The sequence below is a fragment of the Hyperolius riggenbachi genome, chromosome 8 (genome assembly GCF_040937935.1).
Source record: "Hyperolius riggenbachi isolate aHypRig1 chromosome 8, aHypRig1.pri, whole genome shotgun sequence".
Taxonomy (NCBI): Eukaryota; Metazoa; Chordata; class Amphibia; order Anura; family Hyperoliidae; genus Hyperolius; species Hyperolius riggenbachi.
Window position 1 is genome coordinate 234,165,341 of NC_090653.1, and position 27,789 is coordinate 234,193,129.

Sequence of the window (27,789 nt, forward strand, 5' to 3'; positions counted from 1 at the left end):
GTGCTCTGATTGGCTGCTTAGTTAGTTACAGGCGGGAAAGCTGTGATTACCAGTTGTGCTGCTGTGCACTGCAGGCAGGGTGGTTTTCTGACATGAGGATGGGAGGAAACGCACTGAAGCCAGAGGGGTAATCTCAGCCGATAGCTTTCTGGAGTCTGCTTTTTATTTTCCACTGGGACTAATGTAATCAGGACCCTGAAGTAAAAAAAAAAAGTGTCCTTATGAGATACAATATTCAGGTAGAGGTAGAAGTCGTCACCAGAGACAAGGGCCAGCAAGGATGGAAGCTGATCCTCCCTCTCTGTGGATGTGCCTCCACAATAGATCTCTTAATAAGTAAAATGGATCACAGGCGAAGCACCAACTGCATGCACTTAGGGATTTATTGGATCAGCAAAAGACATACATGCGTAGAAATGCGTACAAACACCAGACTTACAGCAGTTTCGCGGGGCTCCCGCTTCCTCAGAGACCAATAGGTGTCACAATTTCCTACAATCACCAGTCTTAATATATACACATGTACAGTAAAGGCACTTACTGCTCCCCACCCTGTCAAAAACACCCACTTGCCCGCTGAGATCGCGCTTCTGTTCATTTCCAGCAGTAGTCCTGCCCCTTCCGGGGTCACCAACCAACCTAGCCACTCAGCACTCAAGACGTCATCACGTCTGGCACTACTTGTAGCCTTTTGGCACCTATTGGTCTCTGAGCAAGCGGGAGCCCCGCAAAACGGTTGAAAGGTCGGTGTTTGTACCCCCTACGCATTTAAGGCATGTATGCCTTTTTGCTGATCCAATAAATCCCTAAGTGCATGGAGTTGGTTCTTCGCCGTGTAATCTATTTTATTTGATGAGGTACTTACCTCGGGAGGTGGAAGCTTCTGGATCATAAAGAGGCGTTCCTCATCCTCCTACACTACCCTGGCGGGTAGACACCTGCGGTTTTATTAGGTAGGATATACATACATATATATATAGGGGTTTGGTTTGTTTAGTTTTTTTGCAGGACAATCAAGCTTTCCGTGGGTATTAATTATTCCCAAAAATATTTTATGGGCATTTTACAGGGAAAAGAAGATGCATAAAATACACAATTCTTTTCAATTTTCACCCTTCCTATTTTTCACTCCTAATGACACTACTATAAAACACCTCAAAATATACTCAAAATATATTTTCAGCTAAAATGATGCCACATATGCCTTATTTCATTACTAGTTCGGCATGTAGCAGATCATTATCCCCCAAGGTCCGTGAAGCTGCCCCCCCCCCCCCCCCCCCCCCTACAATCAGCACAAATAAAAATTCCATCATGCTTGGTTAGTGCTACATTTGTGCTGGAAAAATTAAGATTTGTGCTGCTTTCATTTTGAAGATAATAGAACTTATTATTTCCCAAACAATACCAGCCCCAATACAACAACCTACAGACATGAAACTGGTATGGGTGGGTAGTGCTGTGCATGTGCTCATTTGTGCTGCAAAAATCATCTTTCTGTTTTTTATAGTTTTTGAGATATTTGTTTTTTTATAAAGGTCAGTCGAAGTCAATTTTAGAGCCATACCATGTGGGAAGGTTACACTTCTCTGTCACTATTCACAAAGGAATGATTGAGGCCTTGTTCACATTGGTTAGCGTTCGCATTAGACGTTTTTTGACAAAACATTTTTTGCGATTCCTGGCGCTTGGGTGGGCGGTGCGTTTTTGTTAAAAGCGCTTTTCTAAGCATTTTTCCAGAGGTTTTTTTTTTTAATTCATTACTTGACGCAAGTAAGGAAGTGAACTCTTTGAAACGGAAAAGAATAAATACATTGTATTTATTCTTAAAAACGCGAACGCAATCTCTGAGCAAAGCGATTTTGTGAACGTTTTACGTTTTTCCTATACCTTCCATTGAGGCGGAATCGCCTCAAAAAAGGTACAGGCACCATTTTGCTGGGCGGATCAGAAACGTACAGCTCAGATGTGAACTCTCTCGTAGGAAATCATTGCACAAACGTTTTTAGGGCGATTTTTGAAAATCGCCTGCGTTTGAAAAAAAGGGCAAAAACGCCCTTAGTGTGAACGAGCCTTTACTGGTTGATTATGCACTGCTCACACACACTGCTTTATCAAATTATATGAGAACAGATTTTTACAGCTATAAAACAGCTTTTAAAGAGAAGACATTAATTTATTCCTATCAGACTTGGAAGCTTACACCCCCCCCCCCCCCCCCTTCCGAATGGGCTGTTCCTGGCTGTAAACACTGTTTACTTTTAGACTCTGTGAGCAGAGACACTCAGAATCACCACAGAGCTGCAGGTGTTCAGTTATATACACACTATTTGAAGCTATACAGGATCTTCTCAAAAAATTAGCATATTGTGATAAAGTTCATTATTTTCTGTAATGTACTGATAAACATTGGACTTTCATATATTTTAGATTAAATACACACAACTAAAGTAGTTCAAGCCTTTTATTGTTTTTCTTATTGATGATTTTGGCATACAGCTCATGAAAACCCAAATTTCCTATTTCAAATAATTAGCATATTTCATCCGACCAATAAAAGAAAAGTGTTTTTAAAGCAAAAAAAGGTCAACCTTCAAGTAATTATGTTCAGTTATGCACTCAATACTTGGTCGGTAATCCTTTTGCAGGAATGACTGCTTCAATGCGGCGTGGCATGGAGGCAATCAGCCTGTGGCACTGCTCAGGTGTTATGGAGGCCCAGGATGCTTCGATAGCGGCCTTAAGCTCATCCAGAGTGTTGGGTCTTGCGTCTCTCAACTTTCTCTTCACAATATCCATAACACCTGAGCAGTGCCACAGGCTGATTGCCTCCATGCCACGCCGCATTGAAACAGTCGTTTCTGCAAACAGATTCCTGACCAAGTATTGAGTGCGTAACTGAACATAATTATTTGAAGGTTGACTTTTTTTGTTTTAAAAACACTTTTCTTTTATTGGTCGGATGAAATATGCTAATTTTTTTAGATAGAAAATTTGGGTTTTCATGAGCTGTTTGCCAAAATCATCAATATTAAAACAATAAAAGGCTTGAACTACTTCAGTTGTGTGTAATGAATCTAAAAAATATGAAAGTCTAATGTTTATCAGTACATTACAGAAAATAATGAACTTTATCACAATATGCTAATTTTTTGAGACGATCCTGTATTTCTGTCAGTGAGCCAGTGAGGACTGTTTCTGTATGCCGGATGTCCTGAACACAGTCCTCCATAGTAATGCCCACAGTGAAAACTGTTCTCAGTCATTTTTTTCTTCACACAAATGAAAAGATGAAAAAAAACCCTTTGTATTGCTATTTGCTAGTAATTACTGGAAATACACGTGGCATTTAGAATTTTAGTTAACTTTGATAGATGTCCTTTAGGCCTCTTTCACAGTGGGACATTGCGTTTGATGCGACGTTAAAGTCGCATAACGTGCCCCTAACCAGGGCTGATCGGAACAGCTGAATTCCGATTTCGTCGAAATTTCGTGTACCGGATGCGAAAACCGAGTTTCGTGTTCCGAATTTTCGTGTTCCGAGTGCATTTCTATTGAATTAAATAGTGTTAACTTCTGCGGCTAATTGTAAAGCCCCTGTACATGCTATCATCACCAAATTTGGCATGTATGTTAAGCAGATGAGTAGGAACATGGTAAAAAAAAAATTTGTGAAAAGAGCTTATAGTTTTTGAGCAAATCGATTTCAAAGTTTCATAAGAAAAATGTTTTTTAAACTGTGTAAAATGACACTGCTGCAGAACAGGTTACTGCATTCCGAGTTCTGTTTACATATTGGCCTCGATTCATAAAAGTTCTGTCGGTAAGGTAACGTCGAGCGGGGAAACACCGCTGTCGGTATTTCAGCCTTCAGGGTGGTAATTCATAAAAATGTTGCTAGTTGTGACAGGCATGCGGAGATATTCCGCTGTACAAACAACAAACAAACACAGAACATTTATATCGCGCTTTTCTCCTGGCGGACTCAAAGCGCCAGAGCTGCAGCCACTAGGACGCGCTCTATAGGCAGTAGCAGTGTTAGGGAGACTGGCCCAAGGTCTCCTACTGAATAGGTGCTGGCTTACTGAACAGGCAGAGCCGAGATTCGAACCCTGGTCTCCTGTGTCAGAGGCAGAGCCCTTAACCATTACACTATCCAGCCCCCTGTAGGCAGGCGTTAGGCTGTCGGGAGACATGCGGAAACAGGAGAAGCAGGCAGAGTCCCTCTGTGCGGTGTTCTCTCTGCAGCTGCTTGGGAGGTCTGTCCCATTCACTGCAATGTATTCCGCACGCTTCTCGCCACATCAGAGGTAGCGGTAATACCCGTCCGCATACCGCTACCTCTAATCTTTATGAATTGACTACTTGTTACTTTTGTTATGATAATCACCGCGCAAGGCGGTGATTTATCACTCTGCTCGCGAATGTCGGCTTTTCATGCGGAAAAAGCCTTTATGAATACAGATTTTGCTGTTTGGTCGGTAAAGTGAGCGGTTTTCAGCATATCCGCATGCGGGAATGCTTTATGAATCGAGGCCAATGTATACATTTCATGAAAACAGACAGCGTGGGGTCCCCCCTCCCAAGCCTCCTTAACCCCTTGTCCCCCATGCAGGCTGGGATAGGCAGAATGCGGAGTCCCGGCCACGTGGGGCTTCGCACCCTGAGCTATACCAGCCCGCATGGTCCATGGTATGGGGGGGCTCTGGAGGAGAGGGGCGGCCAACCTCCCCCTCTCCCCCAGAGCCCTTTCCAATCCATGGACAAGGGACTCTTCCCCACCTCCGGTGCCCCAGGAGGAGGTGGGGGCCGCCGACGTCCTGGGGGGTTCATGGTGCCATCCGGGGTTCCCCTTTAACAAGCGGACCCCGGAAGCCGCCCCCTCCCCAGGAGAAATGAGTATAGGGGTACATTGTACCCCTTACCCATTTCAGCAGAGTTAAAAAAAGAAATAAAAACACGACAACGAAAAAAGTCCTTTATTGTTCTAAATTAACCAGGGATACTTACCTTGGGATAATCTCACGCCAGTAACCTCAGGAGTGGTCCCACGCCAGTATGCTTCTTAGGACATCTCACCACCCTCCCACACTGACAAACTCCCACCACTGAATGGTCACAGTCAGCCTCTGCATCTGTATAGTAGAGGCTGAGAACACGAAAATTTTGCCTTTAAAACAAGAAATTTCGGCAAACAGTGATGCAATCAAAATGGCCACTGGGCAAATCCCCGATCGCTGGAGGCCACACTAGAGTGGCGAAACCAGTGATTTTTCACATAGATGGTGGGTCCAGGTGACCAGAGCAGGAGGTGCCCTAATCCCTTGGACCCACCCATTCATGTGAAATAACACGTATTCTGACACTGAGGTGGCCTCCGGGGAACGGGGATTCCACAGCAGCCATTTTGCTTATGACACTGTTTGCCGAAAATTCTTGTTTTAGCAAACAATTTTCGTGTTTCTAGCTTATGCAATACAGATTGCAGAGGCTGTCTACAGCCATTCATCCCCAGGAGTTCTGCAGGATCGGCAGGTGCGCGGGACCTCCTAAGAGGATAGAGGGGGGCACAGCGCAGGAAGGTGGGAAAGTGGGCACAGAGCGGCGGGGAGGGGGGGAAGCCTCCCCTCCCTCACCTAGGGCCCCCCCTTGCGCACCCTCCCCACCTCCAGAATTCCAGCCAGCCAGCGGAACGGCTTACCGAGAGCGATAGCTCTGTGTGCCGCTGGTCTGGTATTTTGCACTGACACTGTCCAATCACGCTCTCGCAGTACTTCCTGTGAGAGTGTAATTGGACAATGCAATGCAGGAGACCAGACCAGCAGCGGCACACAGAGCTCTTCTCTCGGTAAGTGATTCCCGCGTAAGTGATTACCCGGGTACACGGGTAAGGGGTACCGTGTACCCCTATACTCATTTCTCCTGGGGAGGGGGCGGCTTCCGGGGTCCGCTTGTTAAAGGGGAACCCCGGATGGCACCATGAATCCCCCAGGACGTCGGCGGCCCCCACCTCCTCCTGGGGCACCGGAGGTGGGGAAGAGCCCCTTGTCCATGGATTGGACAAGGGCTCTGGGGGAGAGGGGGAGGTTGGCCGCCCCTCTCCTCCAGAGCCCCCCCATACCATGGACCATGCGGGCTGGTATAGCTCAGGGTGCGAAGCCCCACGTGGCCGGGACTCCGCATTCTGGCTATCCCAGCCTGCATGGGGGACAAGGGGTTAAGGAGGCTTGGGAGGGGGGACCCCACGCTGTCTGTTTTCATGAAATGTATACAGAACTCGGAATGCAGTAACCTGTTCTGCAGCAGTGTCATTTTACACAGTTTAAAAAACATTTTTCCTATGAAACTTTAAAATCTTTTCACAATTTTTTTTTACCATGTTCCTACTCATCTGCTTAACATACATGCCAAATTTGGTGATGATAGCATGTAAGGGGGCTTTACAATTAACCATAGAATTTAGCACTATTGACTTCAATGTAAACGCGAATTCGGTACTCGGAATTGCCGAATTTTCGGGGGTTTCGAGAGCTTACTCGGAACTGCCAAATTCGGATGGCAAACTCGAAATTCGGAATCCGAGAGCTCAGCCCTACCCCTAACGCAGAGCATGTAGGTTATGCAATTGGACGTTATTTTGCACTGCTTTATGTGTCTCTTGGTGCGCCGTTTTCGTTGCATACTGATGGAACAAAAACGGCGCATGCATTACAAAAAAACCCAAAACATTACTGAGCATGTGCAGCACGCATACCGCAGCAAATTTATTGCTAAACGCACAGCATGCAGTACCTTCTAAATATTGCTACACGTTACACACAACGCAACGTGTGCACTGTGAATGACGCACAGACTTTGTATTGCTGTGCGTTAGTCTGCGTTATCATTTTTTATAACGTGCGACTTTAACGTCCCACTGTGAAAGAGGCCTTAAAGAATGACTTTAACCAGCATGCAGTAGCCTCCAGAATTCAGGCCATTTTCCAGCTGATCCCATCTGTGTATAATCTGTGAGCTTTCATGTATATCCCACTTTCAGTACAACGTTGCCATTTCATGAACACCTCAGTGTTTGATTAAGGATTAATGCTTATATTACTTTCCCCACAGCCCGCGCTTTCTCCATGCTCCACACTCTGAGTAATGACAGATAAATGGTTTTGACCGTTGTCCTGGATACAGCTGTACAGAAATATCCCACAATGCACACCTCCGTGAGTGAATCTTCCCCTGTGTTATTAGGATAGTGTTCGGTTTACAAAGTGAGTGCAATCTGTGGAAATGTGGCACAATGGGCCTGATTTACAGAGGCTCTCCCAGGCTGGAGATAATTGAAGGATGCAGGTGAACCTGTAACCCTGCTCTGGGCTTATTGCAATTGGGCTTGATTTGCTAAAGCATCGTCTTTGAAGCTTGATGATTCCCATAGGGTGATATCATATGTGATCCAGCGCACCTGGACTGTATATTAACACTTTCTGCTCAGGGCCGGCCCTAGACTTTTTGCCACCTGAGGCAAACTTAGAAAAGAATTGCCGCCTCCCTCCCTCCCTCCCTCCTCAAGCCGTGGGTGGGGGGCCGCCGAGCTGGAGAGGGTAGCAGGCAGGAAGGGGGTATTGGGAAAAGCAGAGGGGAGGGGAGTCGGACCATCCCCTTCCCTCGCCTGGGTCCCCTGATCTGCGCTCCACCTCCAGCTTTAAAAAGTTAAGTAGCTGCCGCTACTAGTAAGAGGCAACAGGCGGGGATCACTCACCTCTTCCGCGTTCCAGCATGCTTTCCACTTCCTGCAACGCCGCCCACTGTATTGTAAGTGGACGACGTTGCAGGAAGTGACGTCAGTGGAGCGCACACTGGAACGTGGAAGATGTGAGTGATCCCCGCCCACTGCCTCTTACTAGTAGCGGCTGCTACTTAACATTTTAAAGCTGGAGGGGGAGCGCAGATGGGGGACCCAGGTGAGGGAGGGGGATGGTCCGACTCCCCTCCCCTCTCCTTTTCCCAATACCCCCTTCCTGCCTGCTACCCTCTCCAGCTCGGCGGCCCCCCACTCCGCCGCTAGCCCCAATACCTCCTTCCTGCCCGCTACCCCTCCAGCTCGACGGCCGGCCCCCCGCACCCACGGACAGGCGGGTGTCGCCCCCCAGAAGTGCCGCCTGAGGCAAATGTTTCACCCCGCCTCATGAGCGGGCCGGCCCTGTTTCTGCTCCTATGTTGGTCAATGGCCTTTTCCTGCATAAGTCCAATGTAGGGATGCTCATTCGGATTCCACGGAATTTAAATTTCTGTTTTTCCGATTGGAAAACGGAAATCAGAATTCCACAGAAATCCGATTTATCACAACGCGGTAATTTTAGCCCAATCACAGAACTCAGAAGCATTGGACCAATCAGAGAATGCTGCAATTTTAGACCAATCATAAGACTGATTTTCCATTTTTTCAGTTTTTGGGGTTTTATTTGTCCGATTTTGCAATACTCCTCGGAAATTGGAAAAACTAAAAAAAAGCAAAAAATGGAAAAATCAGAAATTGACATTGGCAGAAATCAGACTTTCCACGGAATCGCAAATGGGAATTTCTGACCATCCCTAGTCTAATGTCGGGCACAGTTTGACCTAGAAAACTGGATGCCGCTAGATGGTGCTATTGCTGGAAAAAATCCAGCACAGTGTCACCCTCTGCAGATCACCGCTGGCCACATCTTCCGCTGCTCCGCCATATTCCGTGGGCGCATTGGGGCTGTCACTAGGGGCGCCGTTGTTGAATCTAGTCCAGCCCATCGTCAACCTGTGTGGATCAAAGTGTCGGATCCCCTCCAGCACCACACAGCGCCATGTAATAGCAAAATAGCACTTTGTGCATGTGCAAGGGGTGGAGCTACAATGCATGAACTGGCGGCGGCCCCTCCCCTAATGCCGAGTCGCCTCCTCACTATAGAGCAAGGAGGTACAGACTCTCTATTTCCACCACTGCAGCTACATTTTCGAGATCACCCATGTACTCTCCCCTCGCCCCCTCCCAGGACAACGTAAAAAAATAAATGCTAGTGGGACCGTGGGTGATTTGGAAAATTGATTGGAAAGGGTTAAAGAGGAACTTCACCCACCTATAATCAGCAGGGTGAGTGGTGATGATTATGGCCTCAATTCACAAAGCCGTGATAAACGTAGCACGTGTACAGGTTTGTGCGCGTAATAGTGAAGGTTTGCACGCATTAACTTTCCCGTTCCAGTGCTAACATATGGGTTAGTGCGTGAAAGGGGAAAGTTAATGCTCGCAAACCTTTACTATTACGCGCACAAACCTGTACACGCGCTAACCCACGTGCTACGTTTTTCACGGCTTTGTGAATCGAGGCCTATATGGGTATATATATATATATATGTGTGTGTATATATATATATGAGTGTGTGTATATATATATATATATATATATATATATATATATATATATATATTCACCTCAGGTGAGGTGAGCTGGATGATGGCTCATCGTGCTGCCGCTCGAGGTCATAGCAACTTGAAAGGAAGAAGTAATTTGGGGTCTGGCGATCACGGGAGCCCCCGGATTACTCTTGCATGGGGCTCATAGTGCCAAGTTTCCACACCGAGTGCCAAAACAAGATGCTTGGATTATTCGCTTGTGTTCCAGTCATAATCATGCCAAAATGTAAAGATTTTTCTTGCATATAAATCTTTATTGAAAATGTGAGTTGAACGCATTGTAGTACTGTGTCCAGCTTGCCCAAAAGAACAAAATCTAAAAACCAATGGTGAAAGTACCCACTCAGCAAGAGAAACGCAAAGAGCCTGGCAAAGCAGCCACTGCCATGTGCCAGGCCAGAGTCATGGCAGTGGCTGTTTGAAAGTGTGTTTGCCTTGCAGCTTGGGTGCTCACCACTGGGTTTTAAGCTAGTCATACAGGACAAAAAGTACTACAATGTGCTCCAATGACATTTAAAGCAGTAGGATTAGCCATACTATGCCAGGGGAAAAAAAACACATATATAAGTAGATAAATACTTGATCTACTTACATAGCACATATTGTACTGTCCACGTTTTGATTTCAGTGAATGTTATATAGTAAATGAAGAGAATTCTGTTCCTGGTGGGAGCCATGTCTTTGCCCACAGTTTAGGCTAACTCGTGATGTCATTCCTGCCCTTTACTTTTTTATTTTCTCCTCCAATCGCTGAGTCACCTCCGCCTTGCTTGCAAACACAAGTGAGCAGGGGATCGTGTTTCAAATAAGCAGCTAGGCAGGGAAATAAATGGAAGAGGAGGAATATATTATTGATAAATAAGAACCCCCAGCATGCAACTGTTTGGCACTGACTACTAAAGGGCCAGTGCTCCGTAAGTATGTGATAACTCCAAATCATAAGAGCAGAAAAAGTTTTGAATGCAGGATTAGCATCTTTATCACTTAATACACTCAGACCAGTTGCTGTTGAAAAATTGATTTTTATGGTGACACGCTTTAAAGTGAAAATGTATGTAACTGAAAGAGTAGCTGATGCGCATTCATTTTTGGTGTTAAGGTAAGCAGTAAGCCACTCCCCATGCCTTGGCCACTGTTTGGGTTAGTAAGTACTTGCCGTAAACAGAGGCATTCATTTCCCCTGTCTTGTTTTTTATGCAGTTTTGTTTCCGTTTATACTGGTCTGACAGCAGTCATTGAAACAACTTGCTTGAAGAGAAGATCCTCCAGTGTTTATATGGCTACACCTCACTTTTCCATATTGTTGTTGATTAGGGTCAGTTTATCTGATTGTGTATAAAACTCTGTAGCACTGTGTCCTTTAAAGTACATCCGAGGTGAAAATAAAGTGAGGAGATAAACAATTGTTTCTATCCTCCTTCTCCTAAAAAATGACCCTTTTTTTTTACATATCTCATAGTTTTATTTTATATATAAATCTAGTTTTAAGTTTTTACTGTTTTATTGTTTCTGCTCAATGGCGCCTTCATTGAGGTATGCCAGAGCTCAAATCTATGAACTATTGAACCTTGTTATCTCTTTCCTGCTCTCAGAAGCCATTTACTGACAGAAAAGTGTTTTATGGCTGTAATTACTTATCAGTGAGTGTCATGCTATAGTCTAACCCAGTCCGACCCGGTTCTGACCAGACAGAAACTGTGATTTGCATACCTGATGTTTAACTCTTTCAGGCAGTGAAAAAAAAAAGGAACACAGCCCAGTTATTTGTGTCCTTGGCACTGCACATACACATGTCTATCTCATCGTGTCACGTGTCAACTCGGTTGTCCTTTAAAGGAAACACATATAGTGAAGAGAACATGTCTGCTGCTTGGTATCAGGTGTCCTTCTCTTCCTTGCTGGGCTTCCAGATGGTAACATGTGGGGAGATATAAACACGGGGGGAGGGGTTGTTACCTTAACCACTTCAGCCTTAAAGAGTAACTGTCGGGCATAAAATCAAAAATCAATTCTTTATTTTTATCTGGTAAACAAGTAATAAGGATGCTAATCAGGTAATCCAAAAGTTAAAATCCCTATTACTTTTCTTGTTGATAAATTATTATTCCCCAGTTTACATGACTCTTATTTGGTACACAGAAAATTTGGTACGCAAAAGAGAAGTTGCAGGGCATGCTGGGTTGTACTTTTTTTGCTTCTCTACTTCCCCTCAGACTTAATTAATGCAGCCTGATTGGCTGAAGCCTCTTTCCCTCCTGTTTTCCCCTTCCACACATCTGTTCCTCTCTGATTGGCCAAAATTTCTCAGGCTGAAACAATGCACTTTCTATAGTGAAGGGCGGGCAAATCAGGCAGAGGAGACTAAGGGCGGATATTACATCACGACTGGCTTCAAAATAGCCACAGTAAATATGTAAACTGTCTAGAATAGGATTCACTACATTTCCTTTATAAAATTCATAGGAATCATAACGTACAATACATGTGTTATGTAAGTAGAGCAAGTATTTATCTACTTATATATTTGTTTTTTTTCCCTGAGATAGTATGACTGACAGCTCCTCTTTAAGGGTTTTTTTTTACCTTATGCATCCAAGCAATTTTCACCTCCCATTCACTTGCCACTAACTTTATCACTACTAATCACAATGAATTGATCTATGTCTTGTTTTTTCTGCCACCAATCAAGCTTTCTTTGGGTGGTACATTTTGCTAAGAACTATTCTATTCTAAATGCATGTTAACGGGAATATTAAGAAAAAAATGGGGAAAAAATCATTATTTCTCAGTTTTCAGCCACTGTAGTTTTAAAATAATACATGCTACCATAATTAAAACCCACATATTTTATTTGCCCATTCATCCCGGTTATTACACCATTTAAATTATGTCCCTATCACAATGTATGTCGCCAATATTTTATTTGGAAATAAAGGTGCATTTTTTCAGTTTTGCATCCATCACTATTTACAAGCTTATAATTTAAAAAATATTAGCAACCTCTTGACATGCATATCAAAAAGTTCAGACCCTTAGGTAACTATTTATGATTTTTTTTTTTTTTTATTAACATTTTTATTTGAGTATTTTTGAGTGTGTGGGAGGTAAACAGCTAATTTTAAATGTAGAAATGTCTATTCATTTAAAAAAACAAAATGTATGTAGATGTAGTTTTACTAAGAGGGGATGTGTAACAGAACGATCACAGCTTCTCCATAGAAGCCAGCAATCGTTCTAACAGGACTTAGATCAATGAATGGGAACTGCTAACGGGCATCCCGTGTACCCCTGCAGTTGTATCCCTGCGAACCCCCGCGGCTCAGTTTTTTCATGGACGTAGCTCCTAAGTCCAGCATGCATATTTGGACATAGGAGCTACATCCTAAATGCTAAAGTGGTTAACTGCCAAACAATTTGACTTGATTGTTCACAGTAAAAAGATCCATAATAAAATTCAGGTACAGGCACTTACATCAGCGGGTCCTAATAGCCATTAAGACCCTGCGGCAATGATAGTTTCCCACTCCAGTGGTACTGGTGCAACTGACAATATACGAATGAAGCCCGCTTTTAGCCCAACTGGTTTCTGCTCTTGCTGGCAAGAGCCGAAACTGTTCGGTGTATGGTGGGTATTATCGAGAACATACTTGGGATAAGAGTCTCCTGTGGACAGCTGGCCTGTGTACACAAAGGCACGGCAATACCATTGGGCTCCTCACTCATATTATTGTTTGAGTTTATCCGATTCACTCAGGACTCATAGTGGTCCATAATCTATTGTTCAAATAGACCCTCAAGAAGCTTTAACCCAGAAGTGCGATGTAATCCAGTGTGACAGCCTGTGGACCGTCTCCTCATGCAAGTAGTTCCAGCGATTGGTGATGGGCAGGAATATATACCTGTTTCAGGGACAGTTTTAGGTAGAATGTGGCTCTCAACAAAAATACTTTACTGAGAGTAAAATGGGGTCCTCTAGAGTCTTTGACTTGTGGGGCCCCTAAAGAGCTTGTGGTTCTGGGAAATTGCCCAGTTTGTCTGTATGAATGCACTGGCCACGTCTGCCTTCCTGTCCTGTGGTCAGTGGTGCTCTCACTTATCCTCCCCTTTCCATAGGACAGAATAAGCTACTGGGCAGAGAGCCTGGTCATACCATCGTTATTCTTTATAGAAAAAAAATAATAATCAGGAACTATCCAGATAACAATATTTGTGTGCCTATAGATTAAGGGCTAGTTCACACTGCAAATTACAAGCGCTAAGCACTTTTGTGAGCGATTTTGTGAAGCGGTTACCGGCGGTTTTTGGAAACGATTTTGTATGCACTTTTGTTTTGCAATTTGCAATTTTCTGTGTGCAGACAAACAGGTAGCGCACTCTTTGACACATAACTGAATGTCTTTAAAAGTAAACTTGCCTAAGCAACGCCCACAAAATCACTGTTCAAAGCGCTTTTAAAGCGCTTTGAGATTTTTCTTATACCTTGCATTGAAGCGCACTCACCCAGAAAATGGTGCAGGACACGCATTTGCAATTGGAAAAAAAACTCACATAGGATTTCATTACACAAACGCTTTTAGAGCACTTTTTTAAAAATGCTAGCGATTAAAAAAAAAATCTCAAAACACTCAAGTGTGAACCAACCCTAAGGGCTCCATTCCACTGTAGTAATACAGAGGCGTGCTCTCAGCGCAGCTCTGCGTTGTGTGCCACTCCCGGGGCGGAGCTTGCGATCCCATTAATTATACTGAATGGGAACGTGGGCCAAATCGCCCCGATATGCAGGCAACCATGCACTGCGGTTCAGCTGTGAATTGCAGCACATGTATGAAACTGCACTCTCTGATGTCCCTGCTATCGCGTTTCCATATGCGCAGCTGAAAGCACGCATATGGAAACGCGCCCTAAGCGTGTGACTTGTTCCATAGTCTCACTTGCTCCTGCAAATCCTTTGTCTTGATATAAACACATAATAACAGTATGATCTAATGAAGCATATGCCATATAGTAATAGGCTACATGATTTCGGTTTGGACACACAGAGAGCTCTGCTGGCCCTTTTTCATGACCAAGGTCACACTTTATAACACATTTAATGATTTTTCACTTAATTAAGAAGGTAACTATGTTTACTGGAAGACGTATCTATTTGTGCGTCTTTCAGATCTCCGAAGACGCTGCAGCCCGTTTAACGAGCGCACCGTATGTTAGAGCAATCTATGACTTTGCTTAGCAATCACCAGGACACATCGTGATTGAAATGTGTATCTTGGAATTAAGCTAACCGTGTCATGACATCTGCTATTTTTAATGCCGTGGCCTGCACAGCAAATGACAGTGTATCCGCAGTGTCACCAAGCAACTGCTGCTGCATAATTATATGCATTGCTTCACAGAGCTCACCTTCATGAATCAGGATGGATCCCTCTTAGAGATAATTATTAGGATACACTTTCTGTACAAAGCAGCTGTGTGTTCCACACTGTGGGGGCTTTAAAGAAAGTCTGCAGAGGAATATTGGGGGGGGGGGGGGGGGGGTGTTAGCATCCTTCTTTTCCTCAGTGAAAATGCTGAGTGCACGGCCGTCTTGTGGTTACTGAGGCGGTATCAGGCAAATCGGGTGCATGCGGCTACTGGATAAATCGGGCGCTGCCGTAGACTTCAATTGAAAATATCGGCAAGCCGGCACCAAAAGGGAAATTCGGGCACCAGGCGACACCCAATCATTATTGTTTTTGCAGGGTTTTTCTGTTTTGAAGTCGGCAACAAAAGGGTAATTTGGACAACAGGCAGTGCCAGTGAATTATTGTTTTTGGTGCAGGGGGACAGTTAGGATTAGGCCTTGTGAAGGGGGTTTATACCGAGGAGGTGATTAGGGTTAGGCATCAGGAAGGGAGTTTATGCAGGGAGCGTCTTGGGGTTAGGCACCACGGGGGGGGGGGGGGGCTGTGACTTAGGGTTAAGCACAACCAGGGAGGTATTAGGGTTAGGCACCACCGGGGGGGGGGTCTTAGGGTTAGGTACCACCAGTAGGGTTTTAAGGTTAGGCACCACCAGGGGGGTGTCAGGGTTAGGCACCACTGAGGGGGGGGGGGGGTGGTAGGCCCCACCAGGGGAGGTTAGGGTTAGGTATCGGGGGGACGGTTCTGTGTGAGAGTAGGGTTAGGTTTAGCTATAGTAAAATATTGGTAAAACATCATGATTCAAAACATAATGCTGCCTTCCTGCAGCATAACTGCATTTTTGTGGTCTGGATATTTTTGCTTGGCCAACATCAGGGGCGGGACAAGGTCCTCCAGCACCAAGGCTGAGACACCAAAGTGTGCCCCTCCTTCCCCCCCAACCATCACACATTGATTGCTATTAGACCAGGGCCCCAACTCCCGCCCCCAACACCTTAATCTCTAGTTATCTGGCTTGAAGTCACTGCCATGTACCCCCTTTTCTTATTTCTCTCTGCTTCAAACACAATAGGGGAATGATAGCTGAGTGAGTTGTCTTCCCCCTTCTACACTGCACCCTGAGGCTGAAGCCTCTCTCGCCTCGGCCCGACCCTGGCCAACATGCCTTATTTATTGAATCCCCCCTCCAGTTTAAAACACTCCTTGAATAAAAGATACATAAAGAGAGACTTGGGAAGCCATGAAGATGGGATGCACTGACCAGAGGAGGACGGAGAATTGCTCTGATGCTAACTCTGCAATTCAAGGACCTTCATGGGCATCTCCAGAACCACGGGCCCAGTCATGTTTTTACTGCCTTCCTGCAGCATAACATTATTTTTGTGGTTCGGATGGTTTGGATATTTTTGCTTGGCCAACATACCTTGGGCTTGAATCACAAAGCGGTGCTAACTGTTAGCACGCTTGTGAAAAGCCCCTCTTCACGCCTAAAAACACTGTGGGCTCGATTCACAAAGCGGTGATAACCCGGTTATCATGCCTAAAAGACTTTAGGCGTGATAACCATTGCACCACGCTGGTGAAAAGCCCCTTATAACACCTAAACTCAGTTTAGGCGTGATAAGTTTAGGCGCAAAACTTTTGATCAGCTGTGCACTGCGGTGCTAACCCAGTTGGTGCTATAGTTATCACGCCTAAACTTATCACACCTAAACTTATCACGCCTAAATTTATCACGCCTAAACTGAGTTTAGGCGTGATAAGGGGCTTTTCACCAGCGTGCTAACTGTTAGCACGCTTTTGTGAATCAAGCCCTTTGTGTGTGCTAGCTAGCGCTCAAGCGCAAAGTCCCACGCGCATCGGACCTTGCACGCACAAAGTTTTGCGCGTGGGAATTTGCGCTCGAGCTGATTCACTTTTCTTGGTGCTAACTACTTAGCACCCTAGTTAGCATGCCCAAAGCCTTTGGGTGTGCTAACTGGGTTAGCACCGAATAGTGAATCAGGCCCCTTATCTATTGAGTTACCCTCCCCTTCCTTTTTCCCTGCTTGCTCCTCCCTCTTTTTACCTCTCCCTCCTCTCCCTCCCCTTCCCCCTCCCACTTTCTGTGCTTCCTCCTTGTGGGATTATTGAAAGTTGATGATTTATGAGTTGATTGATGTTCTATTTGTATTTTTCAAGGCAGTCCATGTATAAGGCAGTTTATATTTTATATTAAGGTTTATGGCAGCCATTATTTACATTATTATTATTTAGGATTACATTATTATTATTTAGGATTTATATAGCGCTGGCATCTTCCCCAGCGCTGCACAGAGTAGATTGTCTTGTCACTTAAAGCAAACCTGAAAAAAAATATGATAAACTGTATGTAGTAGGTAATGAATAGAACATTAGTAGCAAAGAAAAGTCTCAATATTTTTTATTTTCAGTTATATACCAGTAGCTTTTTTAGGTACTGTATAAAACAGAACACAGCTAATGACGCTTTAAACTTTCCTGCAGTAAAAATCTTATCTCAAGCTATCTCTCAGGGCTTATTCACACTGCAGGCGTTTTTGGCTTTTTTTCGCCCGCATGTGGTTTTTAAAAACGTCCCCCCGACCGCGTGGACAATGAATGTCTATGAGAAGGTTCATATCAGCGCGAGTCGTGCGCTGTCCGTTCAGTAAAGCGGTGTGTGCACCATTTTTGAGGCTATTCCGCCTCAATTGAAAGTATAGGAGAGTCGCAAAACGCTCACAAAATCGATTCGTGTAGCGATTGCGTTTTTAAGAATAAATACGTTGTATTTATTCTTTTTCGGGTCAAAGAGTTCACTTCCTGACTTGCGTCAGGGAGTGGATTACAAAAACGCTCGGAAAAAATGCTTAGAAAACCGCTAAGCAAAAAAATGAATCGTCCACCCAAGCGCCGGGAATAAAAAAAAAAATATGCATCAAAAACCGCCCAATGCTAACAGCCACGCGAGCGGAACGTAATGTGAACAAGACCTCACTGTTACTCGGCTGTTTAACCCCCTTGGCGGTACGCAGTTTTTTAAGGGTGCGTCCGCCAGGAGGATTTTTAAACCCCCCCCATTTTTTTAAACGCTTTAGCTAGCATCATGACATCAGCCGCAATCCCAATCGCCGTCATCGCGAAGCCTGGAGCCGATCGGGCGGCTGCGCCGGCTTGGGAACGCTGGGGAGTACGTATAGCGGAAGCTATTGCGGGCGATCGCCGGGGACCAGAGCAACTTTGAACATACGCTTAGCTAGCGAACTGCTAGCTAAAGCGTATGCCACCATTTTTTTTGCAAAAAAAAGTCCTGGGGCCATGTGATCCTGCGCAGCGGCTACCCCGTGTTTAGCATGGGGTTACCGCTAAGGAGGTTAAGTGCTTCAGAAAAAAGGACTGTAATCGACCCAGTTGGGTCAAATAGCTTAGAGAAGCGCAGCTATTCAACCCGAGAAGGTCTCTCCCAGTTCCTTTTTTCACTGCAGTGAGTGGAGGTGATATGATAGTCTGATTGAATGTGCGAGTGACTGTAGGTACTGTATCCCCCCTCCTATAGACATTATTACCTATTTATTCACTTATTCTTGTTATTGCACACTTTATTTCAATAAATTCTTACATAGTGGCGTTTTAAATACATTTAGCGCTTTTTTAGATTATTACAATATACTGTCTCTCTTTATGGCAGAGGGCTACTCCCATTTTCAAATTAGCTGCTGTCTAAATTTACTTTTTACTGGGGCAACACTGATCCTTGCATTATCTCATTTTCAATTAAAGGACATCTGCAATGAGAAGAATATGGAAGCTGCCAAATTTATTTCCTTTTAAACAATACCAGTTGCCTGGCAGCGCTGCTGATCTATTTGGCTGCAGTAGTGTCTGAATAAAACCATAAACAAGCATGCAGCTAATCTTGTCAGGTCTGATCTGCTGCATGCTTGTTCAGGGTTTATGGCTAGAAGTATTAGAGGCAGAAGATCAGCAGGATAGCCAGACAACTGGTATTGTTTATAAGGAACTAAATATGTCAGCCTCCATATCCCTCTCATTACAGTTTACCTTTAAATGACAAGATCACGGTGCAGCATTGATGTAGCTTAGCATTTTTCTTAATGAAAGAGTGGAATTTCACAAGAGGATGCGCAGCAGCGGCAACCTCATTTCCTATGGACTGCAAGATCGCAAACTATCACTAGGTGGCGCTGTCGTCCTCATTAATTATACATCAACATAGAATTTTGTGTGCCTGCAGCAGTGACTAGGCAGCAGAATGATCATGCTGGGCTACCCCTGGCTCCTTGAATTGACTTTTCTATGCAACTTTATCATCCAGCCTGATTAGAGAGTGAGAAACAGATCAGCCCTTTAAGCGGTATGCATCGCTCAGTGTGGCAGCCGCTGAGCAGAGTAATGTTAAGCGCCTGTGCTAGGTAAGCCTGTATTCCCTAAATATTCTCTCCTTTTCTGCGGTTGCCATGGTTGTACAGATGCTGCATGGATACAGAGCACGAAGCATTGCTCATCCACTCTTGCCTGCTTGCATGGCTGTGAATTGAAAGATTTTCTTTTTTTTTTTTTTTCTTTTGGTGTAAAGCCTGCTGGGTGATTCTAAACTTAGCTCTGAATGTCACTGCCAGAAAGGTGGGCTGATGAAAAGAGCCCCATCTGCCCACAGACTGCAGGAAGCAGCGGTAAATTGCTTAGACGATAAACCCCAAGCAAGGAAGTAACAAGGTCACGCGGCAACTTGATGTTCTGGCTGGATATTTTTTTAACCAACTGTAGAGGCAGAGCAAAGCCTGTATAGGTGATATAATAACGCTGGGAGGGGGGAATCAGCTGCTTCGGAGTGCCGAGAAAATTACTTCTATTTTTATAGGTGGCAAAAAAATGTAGCTAGAGTCAAAGCAGATATGAATATTTTGAATGTAAATCTGTATCTGGAACACAGCCATCCTTACAGTGTGTTTTTAAAGGAAACCCCAAGTGAGAGGGATATGGAGACTGACATGTTTATTTCCTTTTAACCAGTTAAAGACCGCTTCACGCCAATTGGCATGGTCGCGGCGGCAGCCCCAGGACCGCCTAACGCCAATCGACGTGCAGTCCTGGGGGTGTGTTTGGCAGGAAATTGCACGCGCATCTCTGTTTGAATGACGGAGCTCCACTCCATCATCAGTCTCCCAGCAGCGATCGCCACTAGGAGACTGTTAGACGCTGTCTATTTACTGTGTACAGCGCTGCGATCTACAGCAGCGCTGTACTGGGGACAGCCGTGGAGGCAATACAGCGATCCGCTCTCATAGGCTGATGCCTATGACAGCCAATCGCACTGATTGGCTGGCAAAGGGAGGGAGGGTAGAGTAAAAAAAAAAACAGGCAGATTTATTATAAAACAAAAGAAATACATATTTCAAAAAACAATCCTGGGAGCGATCATAGCCCACCAACAGAAAGCTCTGTTGGTGGGCAGAAAAGGGAGGGGGGGGGATCACTTGTGTGCTGAGTTGTGCGGCCCTGCAGGGAGTCCTTAAAGCTGCAGCGGCCTTAATTATAAAAAATAGCCTGGTCACTAGGGGGGGTTTAAGACCGTGGTCCTTAAGTGGTTAAATAATGCACATTGCCTGGCTGTCCTGCAGATCCTCTTCCTCTAATATCTGAACAAGCATGCAGATCGGATGTCCATGACAAATCTGCCAATATTGGCTGCATGCCTGTTTCAGGATTTAGACCCTACTGACCAGAAAGATCAGCAGGGCTGCCAGGAACTAAATATGGCAGTTTCTATTGGCCTCACAGCTCGAGTTCCTTTTAAAGGGTCACTCCCCTCTCTATAAAGGATAACCGCACTGCAATTGCAACAGCTGCAAAGTAGTCACAGACAGATGGATTAAAGCAGACCCAAACCAAACATTTTTTAAATTCAAAATATATAGTTGCACCACTCTGACACATACAAAGATACATAAACACTCCTTCAAACCTATGAGTATTTCAGTGCATGCTTTTCACCCTTCTCTTTCCATAACTGGGGTTATACAGGTGGCAGCCATTAGCAATTCCTCCTTTGCCGGACACCTCCTACTCCACCAGTCTGCCGGATTCTGTTCCGGCAATATGAAAGGAAGGGAGGGGTTCCTCCAATAAATGTAAATATTTTATATTTGTTATCATGCAGCTGAAAAAAGGCTGCTATTTATTATTATAATTTAGAAAATAGATTTTATTTCTGAAATCTTGTATTTTTAATTTGGGTCCACTTTAAGGTGAAAAGATACCCTATGGAAGGTACCAGCTAATGCTGCCAATGTTTGCAAACTGAGCTTTTTTGTAAAGGAGAAAATCAGAGGAGGGTGGATGGAAGCCTAGTCTACTAAGCACCCAGAACAGCAAAACCTTTTTGTTTACAGTGCCAGTGCTGGTACATGAAACTTGGGGGCTATCGTACTGAAATCTACAAAATGTCATGTCCCTGTTAGGAAGTGTCATTAAAGGTAGCCATACACTGGTCGATTTGCCATCAGATTCGACCAACTGACAGATCCCTATCTGATCGAATCTGATCAGACAGGGATCGTATGGCTACCTTTACTGCAAAGAGATTGTGAACCGATTTCAGCCTGAAACCGTTCACAATCTGTTGTGGTGGTGGTGGTGGTGCTGCCGCCGCTCCCGCCCGCCCGCATACATTACCTGCTCCGCCGGCGCGACTCCAGTCCCCCGGTCACCGCTGCTCCGTCTCCGCTCTGGTCTCCGGCCCCGGCATGCTTTACTTCTTCCTGCCCGGCAGGAAGTTTAAACAGTAGAGTGCCCTCTACTGTTTAAACTTCCTGCCGGGCCGGAGGAACTGAAGCATGCCGGAGACCAGCGCGGACACGGAGCAGCGGTGACCGGGCGTAGACGTGCCGGCAGAGCAGGTAATGTATGCGGCTCTATTGCGTCGGTCGTCGGGTACTCGAACGTCGCTAGCGACGCGCTCCCTACCCGCGGGCGATCGACGCTAATTTTCCGCACGGAGCGATCGACGGGATCGGACGAAAAGGATCGAAATTCGGCGTGTAGCGCGAACGATTGGCAGCAGATTCGATCCCAGTGATCGAATCTGCTGTCGAAACGGCGGCGAATCGGGCCAGTGTATGGCCACCTTTACAGTATTTAAATATCAGTGGCCTAGATGCCTGCATTTTGAAAGTACAGTCATCTTTTCAAAGAATGGGATATCACATATAACATCAGTGCTACTGATAATGTAATTTAAAGTGGCGCTTAACCCTTTAGCAGCCAATTTATTTTAGCACATTTTTTTATTTCTTATTTTTTACATTTCCCTGCTTCTAATTAGTACTGTTGTAATGTGTATTTATGGCCACCTGTTACTAGGGGGCAGTGTGAGACCATAACAGAGGACTTATGCTTTAACTTTCTATATCATCTGCTAGCAGGGAGATATCAAAGCATTCCAATAATTTAAAGCACAACGAGTTCTACCGACTCAGGTCAAAAGCAGTGCACTTATCTCAAACGAGATAACTCTATTGAAGCTGCTAATGGGTTAAAGTGAAACTACTGACCGAACATAATTGTGCTTCAAATCATTAGCCGCAGTATTATAACTTCTCAGATTAAAGTTTCTAACAAAGAAAGGAGGCATTTGTGGTATTCACATAGATGACACCACTTTAGGTCAAAGGCAGGTAAGTTGACTATACTAAAGATGGCGTTGTTAGGCAGGTTATACATTGTTTGCCATGCCTGTATTTCTGTTTTATGAAGAGCTAATCAATATTAACCAATATTTTGACGATGAACATGAATGAGCAGGAGAGAGTACCTTGGCTGAAAACTGCTTGAGAAAATGATTTTGTTTTGTTTTGTTTTTTTCCAGAACCACACCAATGAGTTTTATGTGGAAATTACTAATGCCGCTAAAAGTGTGATGATCTGTTTGGACAAAGTCCCTCCCATTTCACGTTTCAAATCTGATTATTGGTCTTTTAATGTGACAGCTGGCTCGCTCACCAGTAAGGAATCAGCTCTGATCTTTACAACTACTGAAGATTCAGGCATTCAGTTTTACGGTAGGTAACCTCAGCTCAATTATTTTATCATTGTACACTGTGTTTGTATGGCTTGGTTTACTCTAGGATTATTATAAGGTTAAAGGGAATCTGAAGTAAAAATAAACTTATGGTATAATTAATTGTGTGTGTATGTAGTACAGCTAAGATATAGAACATTAGTAGCAAAGAACAGTCTCATATTGTTTCCAATACAGAAAGAGTTAAGAAACTTCAGCTGTTATTATTATTATTATTATTGATTTATAAAGCGCCAACATATTCCGTGGCGCTGCACAAAGTAAGAAACAAACATGGGGTACATAATAATACAGACAATGGTGTACACCAATATACAAGATACATAATTAGTGACAAAATACAAAGAATGATACAAAATACAAATTATCGAATTGGTAATGACAGTGATAAAATTAACATGATGAATAAAATGTATGATGGTTACCAAGACACAAAGAGAGAGCCCTGCCCTTGCGAGCTTCCAATCTAAAGGGAATGGGGGGTAGTATGCAGCAAATATATAGAGGCTTTGTGTTTTAGGATACCTAGTAGGAGTGCAATTTGGCCATAGGACAAAGGGAAGTGGCCTAAGGTAGAGCATATGCTTGTCGGAACAAGTGTGTTTTTAGAGAGCGTTTAAAGGTAACAAAGGTTGGCGAGTGACGGATGTGTTGTGGGAGGGCATTCCAGAGGAGGGGTGAAGCGCGTGCAAAGTCTTGTAAACATGAATGTGAGGAGTTGATTCTAGAGGAGGACAACAGAAGATCATGTGCCATTCTATCCAAAAGAGCTTCTCTGAGGGGAGGCAGGAAATTTGGGCGCATGAGGCAGGTGGACAAAAAGGGCGTCGCCATTCACTCCCATAATAAATATAGTTTAATGGGCGCCCAACAGGAAAAAAGGACGCCGGAGAAAAATAACGTTTTACAAGCGGCGTCCGGAGACTTTTAATGTTTTATAACTGCTTCTCATGATTACACATTATTTAATGATTTATACGGTAATTTTTTAAACATTATTTTAATAATATTTTTAAAACATTTTTAAACAAAAAACAGCACAACATTTTTTTTAAAAACGTTATTAATGCTTATCACAAGGGGGGTCTTAGGTTTAGGCACCACCAGGGGGGGTCTTAGGTTTAGGCACCACCAGGGGGGGTCTTAGGTTTAGGCACCACCAGGGGGGTCTTAGGTTTAGGCACCACCAGGGGGGTCTTAGGTTTAGGCACCACCAGGGGGGTCTTAGGTTTAGGCACCACCAGGGGGGTCTTAGGTTTAGGCACCACCAGGGTAGGTACAGGGAAGGTTCTGTATGAGAGTAGGGTTAAGTATAGTTTTAGTAACATTCTTATTAATCTTTTATAAAACGTTATTATACATTTAACTTTTTAAACAGGGAAGATTAACATTTTTACAATTGCCGATTTCATACACATTATTTAATGATTTATAACTTTATTAAACATTATTTTTAAACTAAATATAGCACAATTTTTTTTAACGTTATTCATGCTTATCGTTTAAAACCCTGCGCCCTTTTTTCCCGGCGCCCTTTTTTAACGTACGCTCTCTGAGGACCCAACTTGGATGGAGACAGTCCTATTTTCAGTGGCGGATCTAGAGGGGTGCAGGCATGGCTGGTGCCCTGGGCGCCCATGCTGCATGGGCGCCATGCCTGCCCCAATGCTACCTCGCCACTGCCGTCTGCCTCCTCTCCCGGTGGCGCCCCTGCACCCGCCGCCTGTCCCCGATTATCTTGTAATAGTAACATACTTCAGATCGCGGCAACTGCTGTGTACAGTCCGCACACGCTACTATCCGCACTGAACTTTGGCCAAATGCGGAAGTGACGTCATTGACCTATGACGTCATTTCCGCATTTTGAATACATTGAGCACCGGGTAGCGTGCGCGGGCTGTAAACTCTGCAGTTTCCGCGATCTGAAGTATGTTACTATTACATGATGATCGGGGACAGCCTGGCGGCGAGGACGGCACCAAGAGGCAGCATTGACGTGGTCGCCCGCTGTGATCTGAGGAGGTCTATTTACATAACATGAGAAGAGGCTCCGGGACAGGCTACGGGGGCGGCACCAGGAGGAGAACAACTAGCACTACCTGGCATGGATCGGTCGCCGCGATCTGAGGTCTGTAAAAGCACCCATCCATCAGCATGCATCCTTTCCCTGCACCCAGCCACCCTCATGCACCCTGTCCCTGCACCCATCCACCCTCATGCACCCTGTCCCTGCACCCATCCACCCTCATGCACCCTGTCCCTGCACCCAGCCACCCTCATGCACCCTGTCCCTGCACCCATCCACCCTCATGCACCCTGTCCCTGCACCCATCCACCCTCATGCACCCTGTCCCTGCACCCAGCCACCCTCATGCACCCTGTCCCTGCACCCAGCCACCCTCATGCACCCTGTCCCTGCACCCAGCCACCCTCATGCACCCTGTCCCTGCACCCAGCCACCCTCATGCACCCTGTCCCTGCACCCAGCCACCCTCATGCACCCTGTCCCTGCACCCAGCCACCCTCATGCACCCTGTCCCTGCACCCAGCCACCCTCATGCACCCTGTCCCTGCACCCAGCCACCCTCATGCACCCTGTCCCTGCACCCAGCCACCCTCATGCATCCTGTCCCTGCACCCAGCCACCCTCATGCACCCTGTCCCTGCACCCATCCACCAGCATGCACTCTGTCCCTGCACCCAGCCACCCTCATGTACCCTGTCCCTGCACCCAGCCACCCTCATGCACCCTGTCCCTGCACCCATCCACCAGCATGCACCCTGTCCCTGCACCCATCCACCCTCATGCACCCTGCCCTTGCACCCATCCACCAGCATGCACCCTGTCCCTGCACCCAGCCACCCTCATGCACCCTGTCCCTGCACCCATCCACCCTCATGCACCCTGTCCCTGCACCCATCCACCCTCATGCACCCTGTTCCTTCCCCCCAGCCACCCTCATGCACCCTGTCCCTGCACCCATCCACCCTCATGCACCCTGTCCCTGCACCCATCCACCCTCATGCACCCTGTCCCTGCACCCATCCACCCTCATGCACCCTGTCCCTGCACCCAGCCACTCTCATGCACCCTGTCCCTGCACCCAGCCACTCTCATGCACCCTGTCCCTGCACCCAGCCACCAGCCTGCTCCCTGTCCCCGCACCCAGCCTGCTTCCTGTCCCTGCACCCAGCCACCAGCCTGCTTCCTGTCCCTGCACCCAGCTACCAGCCTGTACACTGCCCTATAACCAGCACCCTTCCCCAGCCACCAGCCTCCACACTACCCTAACCAGCACCCTGACCCAATCTACCTACACCCTGCTCCAAACAGCACCTTGTTGCAATCTGCCACATCCTGCACCCTGCTGCAATCTTCCCCAATTAGCACCCCGCTGCAATATACCCCAACCAGCAATCTGCAGCCTGCCCTAACCTTCACCTACCCTATGTTGCAGCCTGCCCTTACTTGTACCTTGCTTCACCCTGCTGCAATCTGCATCAACCTGCACCCTGCCCCTGGCCTGCACCCAGCAAGCAATTGCGGGACCGCTATGACTACCAAATATCTAGGGGCACATTTTGCTACCTAATACTGATATCTGTGGGCACATAGCTACCTAATTCTTTTATTTGGTGAACATGGCTGTTTATGTATCCAGGATGAACTTGGCTACTAATTGTTGGCTACTAATCGTGAGGCATCTGTCTGCTTAATCTGTTTATTGTGAGGCACCTGGCTACTTATTTTATCTGGTTGACTGTTACAACTTTATTTTTATTGGTCAGCATGTGACTACTTGATGAATTATCTGATGGTGTAAGTGTGTGTGTGTGTGTGTGTGTGTGTGTGTGTGTGTGTGTCACAATTTCAGTGTGTGTGTGTGTGTTGGGGGGGCGCAATTTCAGTATTTGCCATAGGCGCCATGTTACCCAGATACGCCTCTGCCTATTTTGTATTTTGTACATCAACTGTGAGAGGCAGCTTCAGATAAGGTTTACTGCAGGGTCCTTCGCTCTGCTTCATAGTTTAAAATACAGAGGGCCAAATGCAATTCACGTTTTCTACTAAGTTTTCTCTTAGGAAATAATTTTCATCTTTTGTTTTAAATAACTTTGTAGCACTCTGCAGTTGTAAAAGTACTAAAAAGTGCTGTCACAATTATTCTGTGTATTTTCTTGTTTGCTGGTGGCTTAAAAGACATTTTATTGCTAAGATGTAAAATATCACCTAGGTGAAAAATTAAAGAGACTCTGAAGTCTCTAAAAAAACGTATTTTTATTTCATAAATGTGTTTAATATGTTATCCCTAACTAAACCACCGCATTCCCGCCGCTCTAAACTATCTAAATCCAGAATTCTTATCTCTCTGCTTCTAACATTGGCTTACTGCAAAGACTTTCATTTTTAGTTGCACTCCAAACAGGTACACATTTGTTTGTCAGAGAGACTCCTCGCATCCTGTTTGGACAGTTAAGATTGTCAGCAGAGCAGCAGCACATTGATGAGATCATCATCATGGTCTCTTCAGTAAGGAAGCTGACAGTATCGCTTATCACACTGGCAGCACTTAGCTTCCCCTTCCTCCTGCAGACGTATAGCTGATGTGCATGGAATTGCAACAGGCTAATCCGTAAATTAATTCTTTGGTTCTTCTGAGGTCGATGGCATATATAAGCAGGTATACTGACTATTATTTTCTACAGATGATTTCCTAACATACTCACTTTGGTTGCTGGTTGCCTTATTTTCTGAACTCTGAACATTCCCAGAGCTACTATTAGAGGGATAAATTATACCTCTCAACTTTTTGAGATAAGCAAGAGGAACACTTTACGACACGCCT

General features: G+C 45.3%; 1 protein-coding gene across 6 annotated transcripts in view; it reads left to right on the forward strand.

The window, feature by feature from the left end:
* The first annotated feature begins 65 nt into the window (after window positions 1-65).
* DUSP9 (dual specificity phosphatase 9) overlaps window positions 66-27,789 on the forward strand; it is a 264,483-nt gene continuing 236,759 nt past the window's right edge. For 2 of the 6 annotated variants that reach the window (XM_068249772.1, XM_068249777.1), the window contains exons 1-3: window positions 66-127; window positions 7,111-7,214; window positions 22,730-22,922. The gene's annotated coding sequence lies outside the window, so the exon portion shown is untranslated. Of the gene's footprint in view, window positions 128-7,110; window positions 7,263-19,194; window positions 19,275-19,630; window positions 19,652-22,729; window positions 22,923-27,789 lie in introns of those variants that run through there. The other 4 variants (XM_068249774.1, XM_068249775.1, XM_068249773.1 and 1 more) reach the window with 4 other exon arrangements.